This window comes from Hordeum vulgare, chromosome 3H, assembly GCF_904849725.1.
Source record: "Hordeum vulgare subsp. vulgare chromosome 3H, MorexV3_pseudomolecules_assembly, whole genome shotgun sequence".
Lineage (NCBI taxonomy): Eukaryota > Viridiplantae > Streptophyta > Magnoliopsida > Poales > Poaceae > Hordeum > Hordeum vulgare.
The window spans coordinates 192,841,216-192,860,607 of NC_058520.1; positions in this window are offsets into that span (position 1 = coordinate 192,841,216).

Sequence of the window (19,392 nt, forward strand, 5' to 3'; positions counted from 1 at the left end):
CTTCTAATATAATCATGTTCAATCATAACAGTATAAAAACATCAAAAATGGTCAAAACTAGAAGGATTGGGAGTGCTTTGTTGCGTCGTTGATGCTGTTAGTTTTTATAAAAAAATACTTCGTTTCAAAATATAAGGTGCATTTATTTTTCAAAAAGTAAAATCTTTTAAATTCGATCAAATTGGTAGAGAAATATATGGAAATCCATAATATCAAATCGACATTTCTTAGATTCATCATGAAATGAATTTTCATACTTAGTTTGTTTAATATTCTGGATCTCTATATTTTTCATCTGAACTTGGTCAAAGTTAAAGAAATTTTATTTACAAAAAAGTAATACCCTTATATTTTGGAACCAACGGAATATTTAAGTTTGCAGATGGGGAAGCTCATAGAGTGTGTTTTATTTATATTTATAATGCAGTTATTTGGAGGGCCTTTCGTGGTGTGATTCTGAGGTATCCGCTAACCAACCTATATTTATGTGAAAAAATGTGCTCGTGATTGCATGTACTATATTGGTGCTACAATATAACATGTGGCGCTTCTTTCTTCTAGGTGGTGGGACTGTGTGCAGGATTGGTGTTTCCATAGACCGGTTCCTGCTAATTGATTTGAAAAATCATTAGCCCGATCAAAATCGTACGCCAAAACAAAAATCAAATCAAAAAGATTCAAAATTAAGGAACATATTCAATTAAAATAATTCAATGGAAAATCATGAGAAATTGTTGATCCGGGCAAAATCAGATGACCAAATTCTAAATTGAATGCCTTAATTAATTGTGAGGCCTAAAGAATTAAAAACGTAGTGTATAGTATAAAAGAATTGCATAAAAGAGCTTTGAGAAATCGTTGACCCAGTCGAAATAGGATGATATTATTTTAATTGGAGACCTCAATTGAATGCATGCCCTTTAAAACTAGAACCTTAGTGTTATAGAGGATTACATTCATGTCTGTATGTGGGGACCCCCGACTCACAAGTCGAGATCACCGAATGCACGTGTAGAGTGATATGAGAGATCAATAGTCAGTGAACGCATATAAGCTGAATAATAAGGGTCTTACATCCATACATACCGTGTGATACAAATAAAACCATTAAGGTCAAGGCATACATAGATAGGGCCTCGAAGTCCAACACACCAAACATAACTAGTAGCAGAAATCATGAACGAAAGCGTGAACCCATACCATCTACCTTATACCTACATGCATTCTGACTAGGAAGCATCCTAGTTTGCATGATCGTCACGAATGAACTCTTCCTCATACTCCTGTTCTTCCATGTTTGGCCAATTAAATTAACAGTGGCAAGACAATGACTACTTTGAATGTACTCGCAAGCAACCCATGTTTGGAATAACAAAATAATAATGCATGATATAACACTAATAGGTAAGTTGCAGAAAGCTAATTTTAAGTGCAATGATATGATTAATATCTTATGAAGACATGCATCATGACGTAACCAACGTTCATATGAATAGGTTACAGATATCAATATTAACAAGGGGTTGAAAATCTCATGTTCACTCATCATGTCAAGTATTCTGACTTATCTCAAGTATCACCTTTCTCACACTATCATACTTCTCACACATACAGAGTTTGCAACAATGGACGTAGCCAAGAAAGGTCATCCAACTATCCTTAATTGTGGACACAGCTATTAGAATAGATTTACACTCTGCAAAGGTTACACACTTTACCCACAAGGCTCGGTAAATTTCTCTGTCAAGCCATGACTCACGATGTATTACATACTCGACGTAAGTACCCGAACAATGCATTTCTCATGATGATACTAACGAGGAGTCCACTCGTTAGCACCTGGACCGCATGATGTACATCACAAGTAACACCCATGCAGGGACCAACAATGTGCCCGGTGTCTATAAAAACAGCCCATGGTCGTTCTTTCCTGGAACAACCATGTATCGAGAGTGACCACGTCACTCATGCTACTAGTAATGCATGCTCTCCTCTAGTACCAATCACAGTAACCAAAAATTCCCGTCCCATAAGGGGTATCGTGGTCGTACATGTAAGGTTGGAGTAACATCCACAACTTAAACCAATCCATTTTTGAAAACAACACACTCACTTGCCTCGGTACACCACTTCTTTCTGAAGTGTTTACCTAGCTCAACATAATCTTCCTGAGCATTAGTGGCACCCGACGGGGTTTCGAAAAGTGTTTGAAATCATTTCCTTTCTGACACCATGCACATTTCCCATCCCATTTGCGTTGCAATTACTTTAGCATCCTATCTAATTCCCACATTCACAACCCTCATATGATGGTAGGGTCATGCTCAATGCAAGTATCAACGAGGAAATATCACACACAACCCACCAAGGTGGTCACCGATTCAACCAGATTCCGATGCAACAAAATAAAGTGCCATATGATATGCATAAAAGGGTTTCATAGTCATGGTCAAAGGGTTTCTTGCGTAGTTCAAAAAAGTCTCTGGGGTCTTCAAAGTATTCTTGTATAACTCCTTCATCAACAACGCAATCTATCATCACAATTTTAATGTGCAAAATAAGACCACGACGAAAATTGGAAAAATATAACAACCAGAAAAATGTCAACTCATTTTTGTAAAATACTAGGGTCAATATTAGCATTGTGAAAATTATAATTTTTTAGTTTTGAAGTACAAAAAGTGGTGAAATGTCTTTTAGCACAAAGGTAAAATACTTAAAACAAGGTTTTTAAATAATACATTGTATAAAACCTTTTTCCAAAAAATGCACAAGTTGCATCATTAATTAGGTTGCAATATTATAAATTTTTAGAAATTAGAATCACTGGATTTGGTTTATTATTTATTTGTGTGTAATATTTGGAAAATTTCAAAAAAAGAAAAAAAGAAAATGGCTACTATGCCTACTTGGCGAGAACAGCGACCCGAGCTAGGCCGAGCCACCTAGGCTGACCTAGGGGAGCCAGCAAGCGCACACACCATTAGGTTTCAAACCTGGCGGGCGGGACCCAGCGGCACAGAGAGAGCGAGAGATGCGGGAGGAGGTCGAGAGCCTAACGGACGGGCCCCTTCTGTGAAGGTCATCGTCAACCCGTGGCCAGGGCGGATGACGATGTGATTGGCGGGGTAATAGGGCACGGTGAGGGCAGGCGAGGACATGAATGGCTTCAGGAGGTCGCCGACGTTCAAGGGGGAGTCGAGGGAGGTGTTGGCGTGTCTAGAGTGGCCGGTGACAAAGGGGTCGTGTCTAAGGAGATTCGGGTGAGCTCCAAGCCCACGTTTCATGCAGTAATCCACGTGGGAGGAAGGAGGGAAAGAGTCTGGGAGGCAAGGGAAGACTAGAGGAGAAGGGATCGGAGCCGGAGGAGCTCTCTACCAGGATATCTTCGGTGAGCCGATGTGGTGAACTCCAAGCTCGATCTCAAACTTGGGAGCTCCTAGACAGGGGTGGATATATAAGGGGGTCGATTGGGGGGAGGGAGCTATAGAAGGGGAGAGAGGGCCTCATGGTGGCTATTTCTAGTCGGGGCACGCGAAAACAATGGACCCGTGCTCCGATGAGGTTGCAGTCGGGGTTGGTGGTCACAGGAGAAGGCCAAGCTGCTCGAGGAAGGAGAGAAGCGAGTTGTGACCGCACGCGTGCGAGGGCAAGGGTTGGCCGAGAGGGGCGGCGGCGGGCGCGGGCTGCAGAAGGTTGAGAGAGAGAGAGAGGGAGAAGTGGCCCCCGACACACCGCCATGTCGGGGACACTGAAGCACCTCGACTTGCGCAAGGGGAGGGTCTCAAGGTGGCCACGGGATGGGCATGGAGCAAGGTCAGCGCTCCGTCCTCCTATAGCTTTCTCTAGAGCGTGCTTTTGGCTAACATGATGATGCCCTTGACGTGCTGTAGCATGGCCACTAGTGCCCAATAGCCGCAGGAGGTTAAAAAAGGGGAGGGAGCATGGGATGCTCTAGAGGCTGGCCATGAGAGGGAGAGAGAAGAGAGAGAGGGCAGAAAATGGGATGTCCAGAGAGGTGCAAGTGGGGTTTCACCCCATCAATCATGGAGGCACCCATTGGGGTTGATACTAGTGGTGTTGTGGATCTCAGAGAGGCTGTGCTAAAAATTTGGGGGCAAGGAGAGCAAGTTCAGATGGGAAAACAACAGTTTTTAGATTCTGCCAGAAGGTGTTTGTTGCTGGTTTCGGTAAGATAAACTTCCCCATTAGCTATGATACTTAACAGGATCAAAGAGTGGGAATAAATAAGCTTCATCACCAAGTTTGGGCTCATTTCAAGAAAGTTGGCAATGCAAACATAGAAAAACCTAGAAATCAATAAAATCTTGTTTCTGTAGATCTAGCTAAGCAAATATATTCCCTCTAATGCACAACTTGGTGTAGCATCATTATTTGGGGGCAGATCACTCCTGCAAAGTTTGAGAGCATTTGTAGAAACTTGGCAATGTAGAGTTGCTCAAATTTGGTTTTGGACACAAAGAGTTTTGGAATATATTTGGGTGGACGAAATCAACTTGTATTAAAATGAAACTTGGCAAGAGCATCACATATATCATGTGTGACTTGATATAATTTAAAATCTTGAAATAGGAAGAAAGGGTTTTGAGGGGTTTTCTCCAATAATTTGAACATGACCATGTGTTGAAACTCTTATAAATGGAAAATATATGTCCAGTGAGTTACCGTAAATTTTCTCAAATATTTTTGAAGCAAGAAATTAGTTTTTATTCACAAAAGACCATTTTCGGTCTTAGATTAAGATATTTAAATAAAATAGGAAAATAACTTTTAAAATATAATTTTGTGGTTTTGGGAAGTCTTTTTGATAATAAGATCCAAATAAAATCTTCGGGGCAACCCATCTATCCTAATTTGAGAATTTGTCGCACAAACTTAATTCACGGGGTTATAAAGACTTAAATTAAAGAAAAGATTTTTGGGAAAATAATATTTCAAAAAATTATTTGTAAGTCCTATACTAATGGCATGACCACTGGGAAAGGATTTGGAGCAAGAAGATGAGTTTTCAGAGAAGGGAAATATTTTGTGAATAAAATCCCAAATAGGCAAACAAGCATATAGCAACCAATTCAATCATCACGTGCACAGAAAAAAGTTTTAAATGGTTCCAAATTCAAAAAACAATTTTGGCAAAGTGGTGCAAACATAGGGTGTGACAGACCTACCCCCCCCCCCTAAAAGAATCTCGTCCCCGAGATTCATAGGCTAAGCACTAAAGAGATAAGGGAACTCTGATCTAAGGTAGTCTTCACGCTCCCATGTTGCTTCTGCTTCAGTGTGGTTTCTCCATTGGACCTTGAAGTACTTGATAGTGCACCTTCGGGTACAACGCTCGGCTTTATCAAAGATGCGAACGGGTCTCTCTCTCGATAAGTGAGGTCTGGCTGAAGGTCGATGGCTTGATGATCGATGTCCTTGTAGAGTTCGGGGCGGTTGGGAACTCGGAGGCACTTCCGGAGTTGTGACACAAGGAAAACGTTATGCACATCCGAAAGCTCAGAGGGTAGCTCGAGCTGGTAGGAAACTTCTCCATGTCGGTCGGTGATCTTGAAGGGGCCGATGTATCTCGGCGCGAGCTTCCCCTTGACGTGGAGGCGCTTGGTTCCCTTGAGAGGCGTGACTTGAAGAAAAATATAATCTCCCACACAGAAACTCATATCTCGCTGGTGTGAGTCGGCTTAGCTCTTCTGTCTTGACTTTTTGGTCTCCATACATTCCCTAACAAGTTGAACTTCCTCTTCTACTTCACGGAGTATATTTGATCCAAACACTATCCCTTCCCCAATTTTTGACTAGTTGAGGGGAGTGTGTGTCACATACCTAACCCTTAAGCAAGTTAGTCTTGTGCTCATGTCTTCTTTGCATTTGCATCTAAGAAGTTTCAACAAAACAACAAAGTGGCAAAGGAAAAACTCAAAACCCTAGCCACTATTTCAATTAAAGAAAATCTCAAAACTAGTTCAAATCAATGAACCCAAAATGGCCTCAAGAAATGTTCAAACTTTCTGATAAATCATGAAAGTAAATGAGCATTGGAGAAAACTATTTTCTTGACACTTTAAGCATTTTAAATAAATGCAAAAGGCTACTGGTTTCAAGTTTTAAATTTGAAATCAGAATCTATCAATTTCCAAAAATGTTAAAAACTTTGGAAATGGTTGGGAATGTTATAACAATATTTCAGGAGGTCTAAAATAGTTTTTACTTTTTGTTTTGGAGCTGAAATAATTAGCAAAACAATAGTTAGCAAAACAGAAAAACAAAAACAAAAACAAATGGGAAACCCTTACCTGTCGCCTAGCCTGGCCCGGCCCATCCCTGGCTCGTCCCCTCCCTCCCGCCAGTAGGCAGCAGGAGGTGGCCGCCGCCTCCTCCGGCGCGGCCACGCACCTATGCGCCTGCCTGGCCACAGCCTCGCGCTGGCAAGGCCAGGGATAAGCTCCCCGAGGCCTCACCTATCCATTCCCCGCATCGGCTCTCTCCCTCCTCCCAGATCTCTTTCTCCTCCTTGCTGCCGCCATTGGAGCCGAGCTCGAGCTCGAGCAGCAACACCTCTAGCCATAGGATCCCCTCCCACAGCACGCTGTTAGCTCCGCCGCGTCGCCCTGGTCATCCCTGCAGAAGCCGAAGCCACCCCGAGCCCTGCATCGCCCCCAACGCCGTCGTCTTCCACCTCTGGCCGCCGGACCTCTCCCGTCGATTCGTCGCCCCCAGGCCTTCCCCGAGCCGTCTAAGCCCTGCTCTGCACTCCCCGTGAGCATGCGGTCGTTTCCCCTAAGTTTTTCCCGTCGATCCCCTCCTCTAGCTCTAGTTTCACCGGAGCCCGACGAGGACCGCCGCTGCCGCTCGTCGCCGGTAGCCCTCCGATGATCAGTTCGTCCTTCCGAGGGCACCAGCAGCTTCAGGTCGACGCGTAGATGCTGTAGCAGCTAAGATCCGAGCATAGTTTCCTCTGGATCAAAGACCCCGATGACGCCCGAGCCTTGGCCGCCGCCAAGCTCGTCGCCGGCGTCATCTCCGGCCAGATCAGCCCCGGCTAAGTGTAGAAATGGAGCTGCGGGAGATGTGCCGTTCCTCTGGTGCTCTCCGCGCAGCATTTGGCCCCCTGTGCGCCGTTTCCGAGCCCCTCCGCCGTGCTGGTGGTCGTCGGAGGCTCCCCGCCGGCGAGGACGACCTCCCCGCTGGTGGATCTCGGCTGGCCTGAGCCACTGACTGGTGGGGCCAGCCTCTGGCAAGTTTAAAACTAATAAAAATAAATCAAATAAGTTAATCAGTCACTGACATGTGGGTCCAGCAAGGTTAATCAGTTAATTAAGTTTAATCTTAATCTAAAATTGACCAGAGAGACTGACCAGTGGGTCCCACTGGTCAGGTTTGACTTTCAACGGCCAGATGGACCTGCTGATGTCATGCTGATGCAATAAAAGTATTTCCAGTATAGAAATAATTCCAGGAAATTGCTAAGACTTGTAAAATTCATAGAAATTAATCTGTAACTCCAATGAAAATAATTTATATATGAAAAAGTTTCAGAAAAATTCAAGGATTCTGAATATGCAATTTTCAAGTATGTTTGAAAAAGTTACAGAACCCTAAATTGCGGAATAAGGAATAATTCAATTCTTATAATCACTTTTTAAATGGAATTTGGAAAATTATTCAAATTTCATTAGGAATACAATGATCACCACTGTCCTAATTACAAATCAGTACCATAACATGACATTTCATGCATGTTAACATCAGGTTGATCTGAGCATCAGGTCAAATCAATTAAACCGGTATCCGAGAATACCCGTTTGAATTGCTATTCGAATGTGATTCTAATCAACTCTAAACCTAATACATGTTGAAAATAATAACTTATCACCTTGCGTTCTCATGCCATGCTCATGCATCATTTTGAGTGCATATGATTGTTATTGAATGTTGCCATTCATTTCGGTAGGCTCCGCACCCCCGGATTCCACCGAATATCCCTCTGACGGATATCGTTCCTCCTCTGAGCAACAAGGCAAGCAACCCTTTTGATCATCCCGATAATTCCCATGCTCTTGCTCCTGCACTTATTTATTGCATTAGGATCAAATGCTTCAACTGCTTTTGCCACGATAGTTGAACCCACTTCCTTTGCATGACCTAACCTTGTCATAGTAAATAGCCGAACCTTGCAACCTAGCATACCTGGTAGTTGCTTGAGCTATGATGTGCCTTATCCTGCTATGCATGCTATGCTTAGAGTTGTGTATGGTCTGTCATCTGGGAGATGAACAGAATTGTGGAATGTGTTTGGTGAGCAAAGGTTGTGTCTTGAACTTGATTTGGTAAAGGTACCGGTGAAAGGCTGTGTAGGAGTACATGGCGGGTTGTTTCATTGGAACCGTCCTTAGGAACTGAGTTCCGTGTATGTAATCCAAGACTAGTTACTACCACATGCTGGGCCCTGAAATATGACCCCGCTCGGCCTATTAATCGCGTAGTACTCGGTCCAGGAGTTGCAAGTAGTTTCTGGTGTTTATAGTAATGCTGGAGGTCGTGCATGGTGCTGACCTGAGAGGTGGGCCGTGATGCGGTAGGCAGTGGCACGGTGTACCAAGTGGCACCCAGATGGTGGGCTTGGGAACCCTGCGGACATCGTTTGAGGCCATGGCGGAAACCTCGGCCAAACTTCCGTACGGGTTACTCTCAGATAGGCGATAAACCTGGACTAGGTACTAGTGTGGTTAACGGTTGTGGCCGACTCCCTCGCTGGGCTTCCGCTTGAAGGTTGCCGAGGTGCATGACGTGCACATGGCGATAAGTGGCGAGAGCGTGTGTGACGAAGTACACCCCTGCAGGGTTATGATCTATTCAAATAGTCGCGTCCGCGGATATGGACTACTTGGAGACATATGTTGTTCATAGATAACTTCAATGGCTACTCATAAAATTGTCAAGATAAGCGTGAGTGTCGTGGACGGCATTTCCGTATGGAGACGGAATGATTCCACGATAGTGTATTGTTGTGGTGTTAGTGGACTCGTGTGCGAGAAATCACGTTGTCAAAACTAATTTCAAAATCCAAGTTGTCTAGCCACGAGTCATATGCTGGCTTCCCGCATGAAACCCCACAATACCCCTTTGATACCTTGCATGAGTAGTTAGTTCTCCTAAAGTCTTGCTGAGTACCTTCATACTCATGTTTGCTTTATAAATGTTGCAGAGGTTGCTAATGACCCTAATGGAGGGTTCTTCGTAGACATCGACGACGACGAGTAGCTGGTGTCCCAGCTACGATCTGGCCCTACGTCGGCTCTGTAGTATAGTCAGGCCATGTGCCTACTAGTTGCCCTGTCTGTACTCAGACAGTTTATAACTCTTCCGCTGGCTTGTATTTGTATGACTGCTATTATGGGTCGTGAGACCCTTAATGTGTAATATTATGTGTGTGGCTCTTCCGAGCCTCTTAAATAAAGCTTATATGATTATGGTTATGTTGTGATGCCATCGATGTATCTATACATATCGGTATGCCATGCGTACGTGGGTCTTACTTGATATGTATGGGGTTCGAATACCTAGTCGTAAACTTTAGTAGCACTCCTTACAAGGAAATGCCCCTTTGTGATCCAACGAGCCTTGGTAGTTCGCTACTGCTCCGGACTCATTGGTTGACCGACATGTGTCCTTCTTAGCTGCTGTGTCTATCCCCTTTGGGGAAATGTCACGCGACGTAATGGAGTCCTTGTAGCTTGCTACGACTCATCTACGTTCGCTGATGACCGACACCTGCTTTGTTGGGTCATGTATGCCTGTCCTTGTGCGGTACTGCCACTTTGTCTTATGACTAGAGATGTCGATCCGGGTTCTTTGACATTGGATTGCTAGCGACACTATCGCATACGTGAGTCAAAAGACGCAAACGGTCCCGGCTAAGGTAAGGCTGCAGCCGTGGAGTTAACCGTGCGTGAGACCACAAAGGGATGCGATGTGTTACAGGCTGGATTCCTATGGCTTAGGATCGGGGTCCCGACAGTGTGGCACTTGCGTCCATACATCACCTCAAATGGTGCCATCTAAAGGCTGGGTTGTAGCTATTGTTGCAGGAGAACCAAGAAAATGGTAAGCAATCTTCCCATTTTTCTCCATATGCCATAACACAAATGTGAAGTATGTCTTCGAGTATCTGATTTACTCATTCCGTCTGTCTGCCTGTTTGCGGGTGAAAAGCAGTGATGAAGGATAGCTTGGTTCCCAAGGCATCTTGAAATTTGTTCCAGAACCTCGAGGTGAACTGGGTACCTCGATCTCACAGGATCTCCTTAGGAACTCCATGGAGGCTCACGATTCGGTTGACGTAGTGGTCGGCCAGTTGGTTTCGAGTGTAGGTTGTCTTGATGGGATGTAGTGGGCTACATTGGTTAGGTGGCCGACAATGACCCAAGTGGAATCATGTCCCTTGCTTGATCTAGGCAACCCGGTGATGAAGTCCATCCCAACTTTGTCCCACTTTCATTTAGGTACTTTGAGATGTTGTAGTATTCCAGTGGGTCGTTGGTGCTCAGCATTGACCCTCTGGCATATGTCAAACTTAGTGACATAAGTAGCTATTTCCCTCTTCATGCCATGCCACCAGAATCTTGCCTTGAGGACTTGGTACATCTTGGTTCCTCTAGGATGGATGGAATACGAAGTGTCATGAGATTCTTGCAAGATCAAGTTCTTAAGCTCAACTTTTTTGGGTATGCAGATGCAACCCGAACCACACAACTCCTTGTTCATCCATTATGAATTTTGAGGCCTTGCCTTTCTTGATCTTCTTCTTGATGGCTTTGATGCTCTCGTGTCCCTTTTGAGCTTCCTCGATGTCATCCACCAGTGTAGGCCTTTCTTCGAGATTGTCTAGAAATCCTGGTGCAACTAGTTCCAATCTGAAGCTTTCTAGTTCTTCATACAAGGCGGGTAGCCTTTCCTTAATCATAGCATTCAAGGATCAAGCCTTTCTTTTCAAGGCATCTCCTACCACATTGGCCTTCCCAGGGTGGTATTGAACACTCAGGTCGTAGTCTTTGATCAACTGCATCCATCTCTGTTGCTTCATGTTCAATTCCTTTTGAGTAAAAATATACTTCAAACTCTTGTGGTCTGTGTATATGTCACATCGCTTTCCTAGAAGGTAATGCCACCATGTCTTCAAGGTATGAACCGCTCCTACCAACTCAAGATCATGAGTAGTGTAGTTATCCTCGCGAGGATGTAGTTATGTGGATAGATATGCAATGATCCTGCCTTCTTCCATCAGAACACCACCAAGCCTGGTTCTGTATGCATCATAATATATTTCAAACTCCTTGTGAATATCCGGAGTGGCCAAAACTAGGGCCGTTGTCAATCTCTTCTTGAGCTCCTAGAAGCTTTCTACACACTTCAGTGTCCATTTGAACTTGTTTTCCTTCTTGAGGAGTTGAGTCATCGGTCGAGCAATGCTCGAGAATCCTTCAATGAAGTTGCGGTAATATCCTGTGAGTCTGAGGAAGCTTCTTACTTCCTTTACATTGCTTTGAGATTGCCACTCAGTCACGACTTCAACCTTGGCAGGATCCACTGACAATCATGTTGCCGTTAACACATGACCCAAGAATCCAACTTCATGCAGCCATAATTCACACTTACTGAATTTGGCATAAAGCTGGTGCTCTCAAACCTTATCCAGGACCATCCTCAAGTGTTGCTCATTCTCTTCTTCAGACTTGGATACGACGAGTATGTCATCGATGAAGACAACGAAAACTTGTCTGAATACTCCATGAAGACTTTGTTCATGGGGTACATGAAGTAGGTTGGGGCATTGGTTAACCTAACTGACATGATCGTGTATTCATACAGGCCATACCTGGTCACGTATGACGTCTTTGGAATATCTTGGGATCTTATCTTCAGCTGGTAGTACAAAGACCTCAGCTCGATCTTGGAGTACACCTTGGCACCATTCAGCTAATCGAACATGTCTTCAATCTTGGGGAGTGGGTACTTATTCCTTATTATGACTTCATTAAGAGAACGGTAATCGACACAGTGTCTGATAGTTCCGTCCCTCTTTGACACAAATAGAATAGGCGATCCCCAAGGAGAGGCACTAGGGAAAATAAATCCTTTTTTGAGCTGCTCTCCTAGTTGCTTCTTCAGTTCAGCCAACACTTCAGATCCCATTCTATAGGGCTTCTTATAGATTGGTCCTACTCCGGACATTATCTCAATTATGAACTCAATGTCATGGTGAGGAGGCATTCCGGTTAGCTCATCAGGAAAGACATCCGGGTATTCACATACCACTCGCACTTGATCCAACTCAATTCCCAATAGACAATTTACTTGAGGGGCTTGAGTGGAGGTAGGGTTGGGGACATACTTGACTTCAACTCCTTGGATATTGGCCATGCTAACAGTCCGCTTGGCACGATCAAGCAATCCTTGGTGCTTGGTCACCCAATTCATTCCAAGGATGATGTCTATGTCTGGCGAATCCAGAACTATAAGTTCTGCTTGGAAGTCTACCATGTTGATGTTAATCGCAACTCCCTTACATCCTATTTTGGTCCTTAATACTGCACCCAGAGTTTGTACCAACATCTGACTACCCACGGGTGTAGGCTTCATACCACTCTCTAGTGCAAACTTTTGGGTAACAAAAGAATGTGAAGCACCGCAATCAAACAGAACTGTTGCTGGGGTTGACTTGACAAGGAACGTACCCAGTATGACATCCGGGTCTTCCTGGGCTTCCTCAGCGGTGACATGACTCACACGACCCTTTCCATTGTTGGGCTGGTTGCAGGGAGCTTTGTTCTAGGGTGGCTCTCCATGGCCTTGTCCTTTGTCTGGCGCATTGGGGCGCAGAGCATGATGCCTCTTGTTCGGGCACTGCCTACAGATGTGCCGAAGCTGACCGCATTCGAAACAAGTGACTTGACTTGAGTTGTAGTTGTTCTTGCCATTATTGTTGTTGGGGTTGTTGTAAGCTGGTCTTGGATTGGAATACGTTTGAGGTTGGTATCTCAGACAAGGTGCAGGAGTCCTAGTTTGCTCAGGCTGGTAGGTTTGCTTCGCTGGGGCTGGTTGCCACAGGAGAGGCTTCTGGTCGCTAGAACTACCCTTGCTGATCATCTTACGCTTGCGAGTGTCTTCCACGGCATGATGCTTGTCTTGAAGCATGAGGGCCTTGTTCACCAGCTCGAAGAAGGTCCGACAGTCGCGGACAATGAGTTGATACTGCAAGGCTTGCTGGAGGCCTTCCATGAAGCGTTCTATCTTGGCTGACTCAGTGTTGACGTCTTGAGGTGCATACCTCGACTAGAGGTTGAACTTATGCATGTACTCCTTGACACAACCACTTCCTTGCTTCAACGCTTGAAATTCCCACTTCTTGATAGCCATAATCCTAGAAGGAATGTGGGAAATGCGGAATCCTTTCTTGAAATCAATCGAGGTAATCACACGGTCGCCTTACATGACCTTGAATACATCCCACCAAGATCTGGTGGTACCTCCGAGGTAGTGAGAGGCACAGAAAACCTTCTCACGATCCTCATTGCAGTTGACCAGTGCAAAGAGGTCCTAGATGGTGTGGATGTAGTCATTAGTATCTAAAGGTTCAGCTGTCTTGGTGAAGGTTGGGAGCGAATTCCTCATGAACTCCGACAAAGTGGAGCATCCATTGTCGTTCCTTGCTAGTTGTTCACAAGGGCTTGAGCCATCTGTTGCATGGCAACAGAGTTGGCTTGGCGTGCCTCCCGGAGAACTTGAAGAATCTAAGCTATGGTGATGCTCTCCGGTGGAGTTGGTGGCGAGAGAATGTCTCCTGGTGGCTGCTCCTGGTGATCTCCAGCTTGAGCAGACCCACCAGCCTCCGGCTGCTGGCTAAAGTTGGTACTGTTGGGGATGCCAAAAGGGCTGGTGCGGGTTGCATTCACCATCCTGTTTGGAGTAGCCAAGTCAAACAACTAGGATAGACAAGAGGGGAAAGCAACAAGAGGAAAACGCGCCTAATGGGGGTGGTATAGAGAAAGTGTGATACAACAAAGGTCGAAAGACCCAACACATATCATTAAGATAAGATATGATATGTAGTTTCTTACATGTTGCCCAAGGCAAAAGCGCGACTTGCATCAAAACAGAAACAACAAAACAAGTAACAAGCACACATGGTTTCATATGAACCATTACATGGACTCGAATTCGCATGAGGGATACATGACTCATCCAACCCTAGGGGGTTCTCGGATAAAAGTGGTGGAGTGCTCGGTCTTGTACTCAGGCTCCTCAGGGTCTTCCTCTTTGTCATCCTCTATATGAGCATCGTCTCTGGTCGAGGGGCGGAGGATGAGGAGGTCCATCCTGAAGATGCTTCATCGGTGGGGTCGATAAAGGGCACACGATATGTTGGGGAACGTAGTAAATTCAAAATTTTCCTACGCCATACAATGATCTTCCTATGGAGAAACCAGCAATGAGTAAGGGGTATGGGCATCTTCATACCATTGAAGATCGCTAAGTGGAAGCATTGCTAGAACTCGGTTCATGGAGTCGTACTCGCAGCGATTCCGATCGCGGTGTGATTCCGATCCAAGTGCCGAATCACGACACCTCTACGTTCAACACACATGCAACCCGGTTACATCTCCCGCACCTTGAACCAACAAGGAGGAGGGAGAGGTTGGGGAAGAGCTCCGGCAGCACGACAGCATGGTGGCGGTGGAGCTACGTGGAACTCCGGCAGGGCTTTGCCAAGCACCACGGAGGACGAGGAGGGAGAGAGGTAGGGATGCGCCGAGAGGGAGAGAGAACTTGGTGTTTAACATCCCCAAAACCCTCTCTATATATAGGAGGAGGGGGAGGGGTGCGCCACCTCTAGGGTTCCCACCCTAGGGTGGCGGCAGCCCAGATGGGGCTAGGTCAGCGGCCAGGGCAAGGGAGGGGAGGGCGGCGCCCTAGGTGGGCCTTGGGCCCCCTACTCCGCCTAGGGTTTGACCCCTCCACCTCTTGTTGCACCTTGGGCTGGGTGGGGAGGCGCACCAGCCCACTCAGGGGCTGGTTTCCTCCCACACTTGGCCCATGAAGCCTCCCGGGCTGGTGGCCCCTCCCGATGGGCCCCCGGAACCCTTCCGGTGGTCCCGACACTTTGCCGGTGGTGCCCGAAACATTTCCGGCGTCCAAACCCATCCATCCTATATATCAATCTTTACCCCCGGACCATTTCGGAACTCCTCGTGACGTCCGAGATCTCATCCGGGACTCCAAACAACCTTCGGTAACCACGTACATCATTTCAATATAACCCTAGCGTCATCGAACCTTAAGTGTGTAGACCCTATGGGTTCGGGAAGCATGCAGACATGATCGAGACACCTCTCCGGCCAATAACCAACAACGGAGTCTGGATACCCACGTTGTCTCCCACATGTTCCACGATAATCTCATTGGATGAACCATGATCGCAAGGATACAATCAATCCCGTATAGAATTCCCTTTGTCTACTGGTATAGAACTTGCCCGAGATTCGATCGGCGGTATCCCCATAACTTGTTCAATCTTGTTACCGACAAGTCCCTTTACTCGTTCCATAGCACATCATCCCGTGGCTAACTCCTTAGTCAGATTGAGCTCATTATGATGATGTTCTACCGAGTGGGCCCAGAGATACCTCTCCGTCACACAGAGTGACAAATCCCGATCTCTATTCGTACCAACCCAACAGACACTTTCGAAGATACCCGTAGTGCACCTTTATGGTCACCCATTTACGTTGTGACGTTTGATACACCCAAAGCACTCCTATGGTATCCGGGAGTTGCACAATCTCATGGTCTAAGTAAATGATACTTGACATTAGAAAAGCTTTAGGAGACGAACAACACGAGCTAGTGATATGCATACAATTGGGTCTTGTCCATCACATCATTCTCCCAATGTTGTGATCCCGTTATCAACGACATCCAATGTCCATGATCAGGAAACCATGCTCATCTATTGATCAACGAGCTAGCGAACTAGATGCTTACTATGGACACATTGTGTTCTATTTATTCTCACATGTATTACTGTTTCCAATTAATAAAATTATAGCATGAACAATAGACATGAACAAGGAAATATAATAATAACCACTTTATTATTGCCTCTAGGGCATATTTCCAACAGTCTCCCACTTGCACTAGAGTCAATAATCTAGTTACATTGTGATGAATTGAACACCCATAGCATTCTGGTGTTGATCATGTTTTGCTCGTGGAAGAGGTTTAGTCAACGGGTCTGCAATATTCAGATCCGTCTGTACTTTACAAATATCTACGACTCCTTTATGGACATGGTCCTGGATGGAGTTGTAGCGGCGTTTGATGTGCTTGGTCTTCCTATGAAATCTAGGCTCCTTGGCTATGGCAACAGCTCAAGTGTTGTCACAGAAGAGTGTCATCGGGCTTGACGCGCTTGGAACCACTCCAAGGTCGGTGATGAACTCCTTCATCCAGATCCCTTCATGGGCAGCTTCCATAGCAGCTATGTACTCCGCTTCACATGTAGATGCTGCCACGACGTCTTGCTTGCAGCTGCACCAGCTGACTGCCCATCATTCAAAACATACATGTATCCGGTTTGTGACTTGGAGTCATCTAGATCTGTGTCGAAGCTAGCATCAGCGTAACCCTTTACGACGAGCTCTTCGTCACCTCCATAAACGAGAAACATCTCCTTAGTCCTTTTCAGGTACTTAAGGATATTCTTGACCATTGTCCAGTGTTCCATACCAGGATCACTTTGGTACCTCCCTACCAAACTTATGGCAAGTTTCACATCAGGTCTGGTACACAGCATGGCATACATAAGAGAGCCTACAGCTGAAGCATAGGGGATAGTACTCATCTTCTCTCTATCTGTTGCCATGGTCGGGGATTGAGTCTTACTCAATCTCATACGTTGCAATACAGGGAAGAACCCCTTCTTCGAGTTCTCCATATTGAACTTCTTCAATATCTTGTCAAGGTATGTACTCTATGAAAGACCTATGAGGCGTCTTGATGTATCTCTATAGATCTTGATGCCTAATATGTATGCAATTTCTCCAAGGTCCTTCATTGAAAAACTTTTATTCAAGTAGGCCTTTATGCTCCCCAATAACTCTATATCATTTCCCATCAACAATATGTCATCCACATATAGTACGAGAAAAGCTACAGAGCTCCCACTCACTTTCTTGAACATCAGTCTTCTCCATAAACCTGAATCCAAACGGTTTAATTACCTCATTAAAGCGAATGTTCCAACTCCGAGATGCTTGCACCAGCCCATAGATGGAGCGCTGGAGCTTGCGTACCTTGTTAGTACTCTTAGAATTGACAAAACCTTCTGGTTGCATCATATACAACTCTTCCTTAAGATAGCCGTTAAGGAACGTTGTTTTGACGTCCATTTGCCAAATTTCATAATCATGAAAAGCGGCAATTGCTAACATGATTTGGACTGACTTCAGCTTCGCTATGGGAGAGAAAGTCTCATCGTAGTCAATTCCTTGAATTTGTCAAAAACCCTTTGCGACAAGTCAAGCTTTATAAACGGTCACATTACCGTTCACGTCAGTCTTCTTCATAAAGATCCATTTATTTTCTATAGCTTGCCGATCATTGGGCAAGTCCACCAAAGTCCATACTTTGTTCTCATACATGGATCCTATCTCAGATTTCATGGCCTCAAGCCATTTGTTGGAATGCGGGTCCGCCATCGCTTCTTCATAGTTGGAAGGTTCACCGTTGTCCAACAACAAGATTTCCATCACAGGGTTGCCGAACCATTCTGGTGTGGAACATACCCTTGTGGACCTTCGAGGTTCAATAACAACTTGATCCGAAGTTTCATGGTCGCCATCATCAACTTCCTCTTCAGTTGGTGTAGGCGCCACAGGAACATTTTCCCGCGTTGCGCTACTTTCCGGTTCGAGAGGAGGTACAATTACCTCATCAAGTTCTACTTTCCTCCCACTTACTTCTTTCGAGAGAAACTCTTTCTCTAGAAAGGATCCATTCTTGGCAACAAAGATTTTGCCTCCGGATCTAAGCTAGAAGGTATACCCAATAGTTTACTTAGGGTATTCTATGAAGACGCATTTCTCCGCTTTGGGTTCGAGCTTTTCTGGTTGAAGTTTCCTTGCATATGCATTGCAGCCCCAAACTTTTAGAAACGACAGCTTAGGTTTCTTGCCAAACCATAATTCATACGGTGTCGTCTCCACGGATTTAGACGGTGCCCTATATAAAGTGAATGTTGCGGTTTCCAATGCGTATCCCCAAAATGATAGCGGTAAGTTGGTAAGAGATATCATAGATCGCACCATATCCAATAAAGCGCGATTACGATGTTCAGACACTCCGTTACGTTGCGGTGTGCCGGGTGGCGTAAGTTGTGAAACAATTCCACATTCCCTTAGGTGTGTGCCAAACTCGTGACTCAAATATTCTCCTCTACGATTAGATCATAGACACTTTATTTTTCTGTCACATTGATTCTCAACCTCACTATGAAATTACTTGAACTTTTCAAATGTTTCAAACTTGTGCTTCATCAAGTAGATATATTCATATATACTCAAATCATCAGTGAGAGTGGGAACATAACGATAGCCACCGCGAGCTTCAACGTTCATTAGACCGCATACATCGGTATGTATTATTTCCAATAAGTCAGTTGCTCACTCCATTAATCCTTAGAACGGAGTCTTGGTCATCTTGCCCATGAGGCACAGTTTGCATGTGTCAAATGATTGAAAATCAAGAGACTCCAAAAGTCCATCAGTATGGAGTTTCTTCATGCGCTTGACACCGATATGACCAAGGAGGCAGTGCCACAAGTATGTGGGACTATCATTATCAACCTTACATCTTTTGGTACTCACACTATGAATATGTGTAACATCATGATCGAGATTCATCAAGAACAAACCATTCACAAGCGGGGCATGACCATAGAACATATTACTCATATAAATAGAACAACCATTATTCTCTGACATAAATGAGTAGCCGTCTCACATTGAGCAAGACCGTGATACAATGTTCATGCTCAAAGATGGTACTAAATAACAATTATTAAGTTTTAAAACTAATTACGAAGGTAGATGTAGAGGTAGCGTGCCGACGGCGATCATATCGACCTTGGAACCATTCCCTACGCGCATCGTCACCTCGTCCTTAGCCAGCCTTCGTTTATTCCGCAGTTCCTGCTTTGAGTTGCAAATGTGCGCAACAACAACGGTATCAAATACCTAGGAGCTACTACGAGCGCTGGTAAGGTACACATCAATAACATGTATATCATATATACCTTTGGCGTTGACGGCCTTC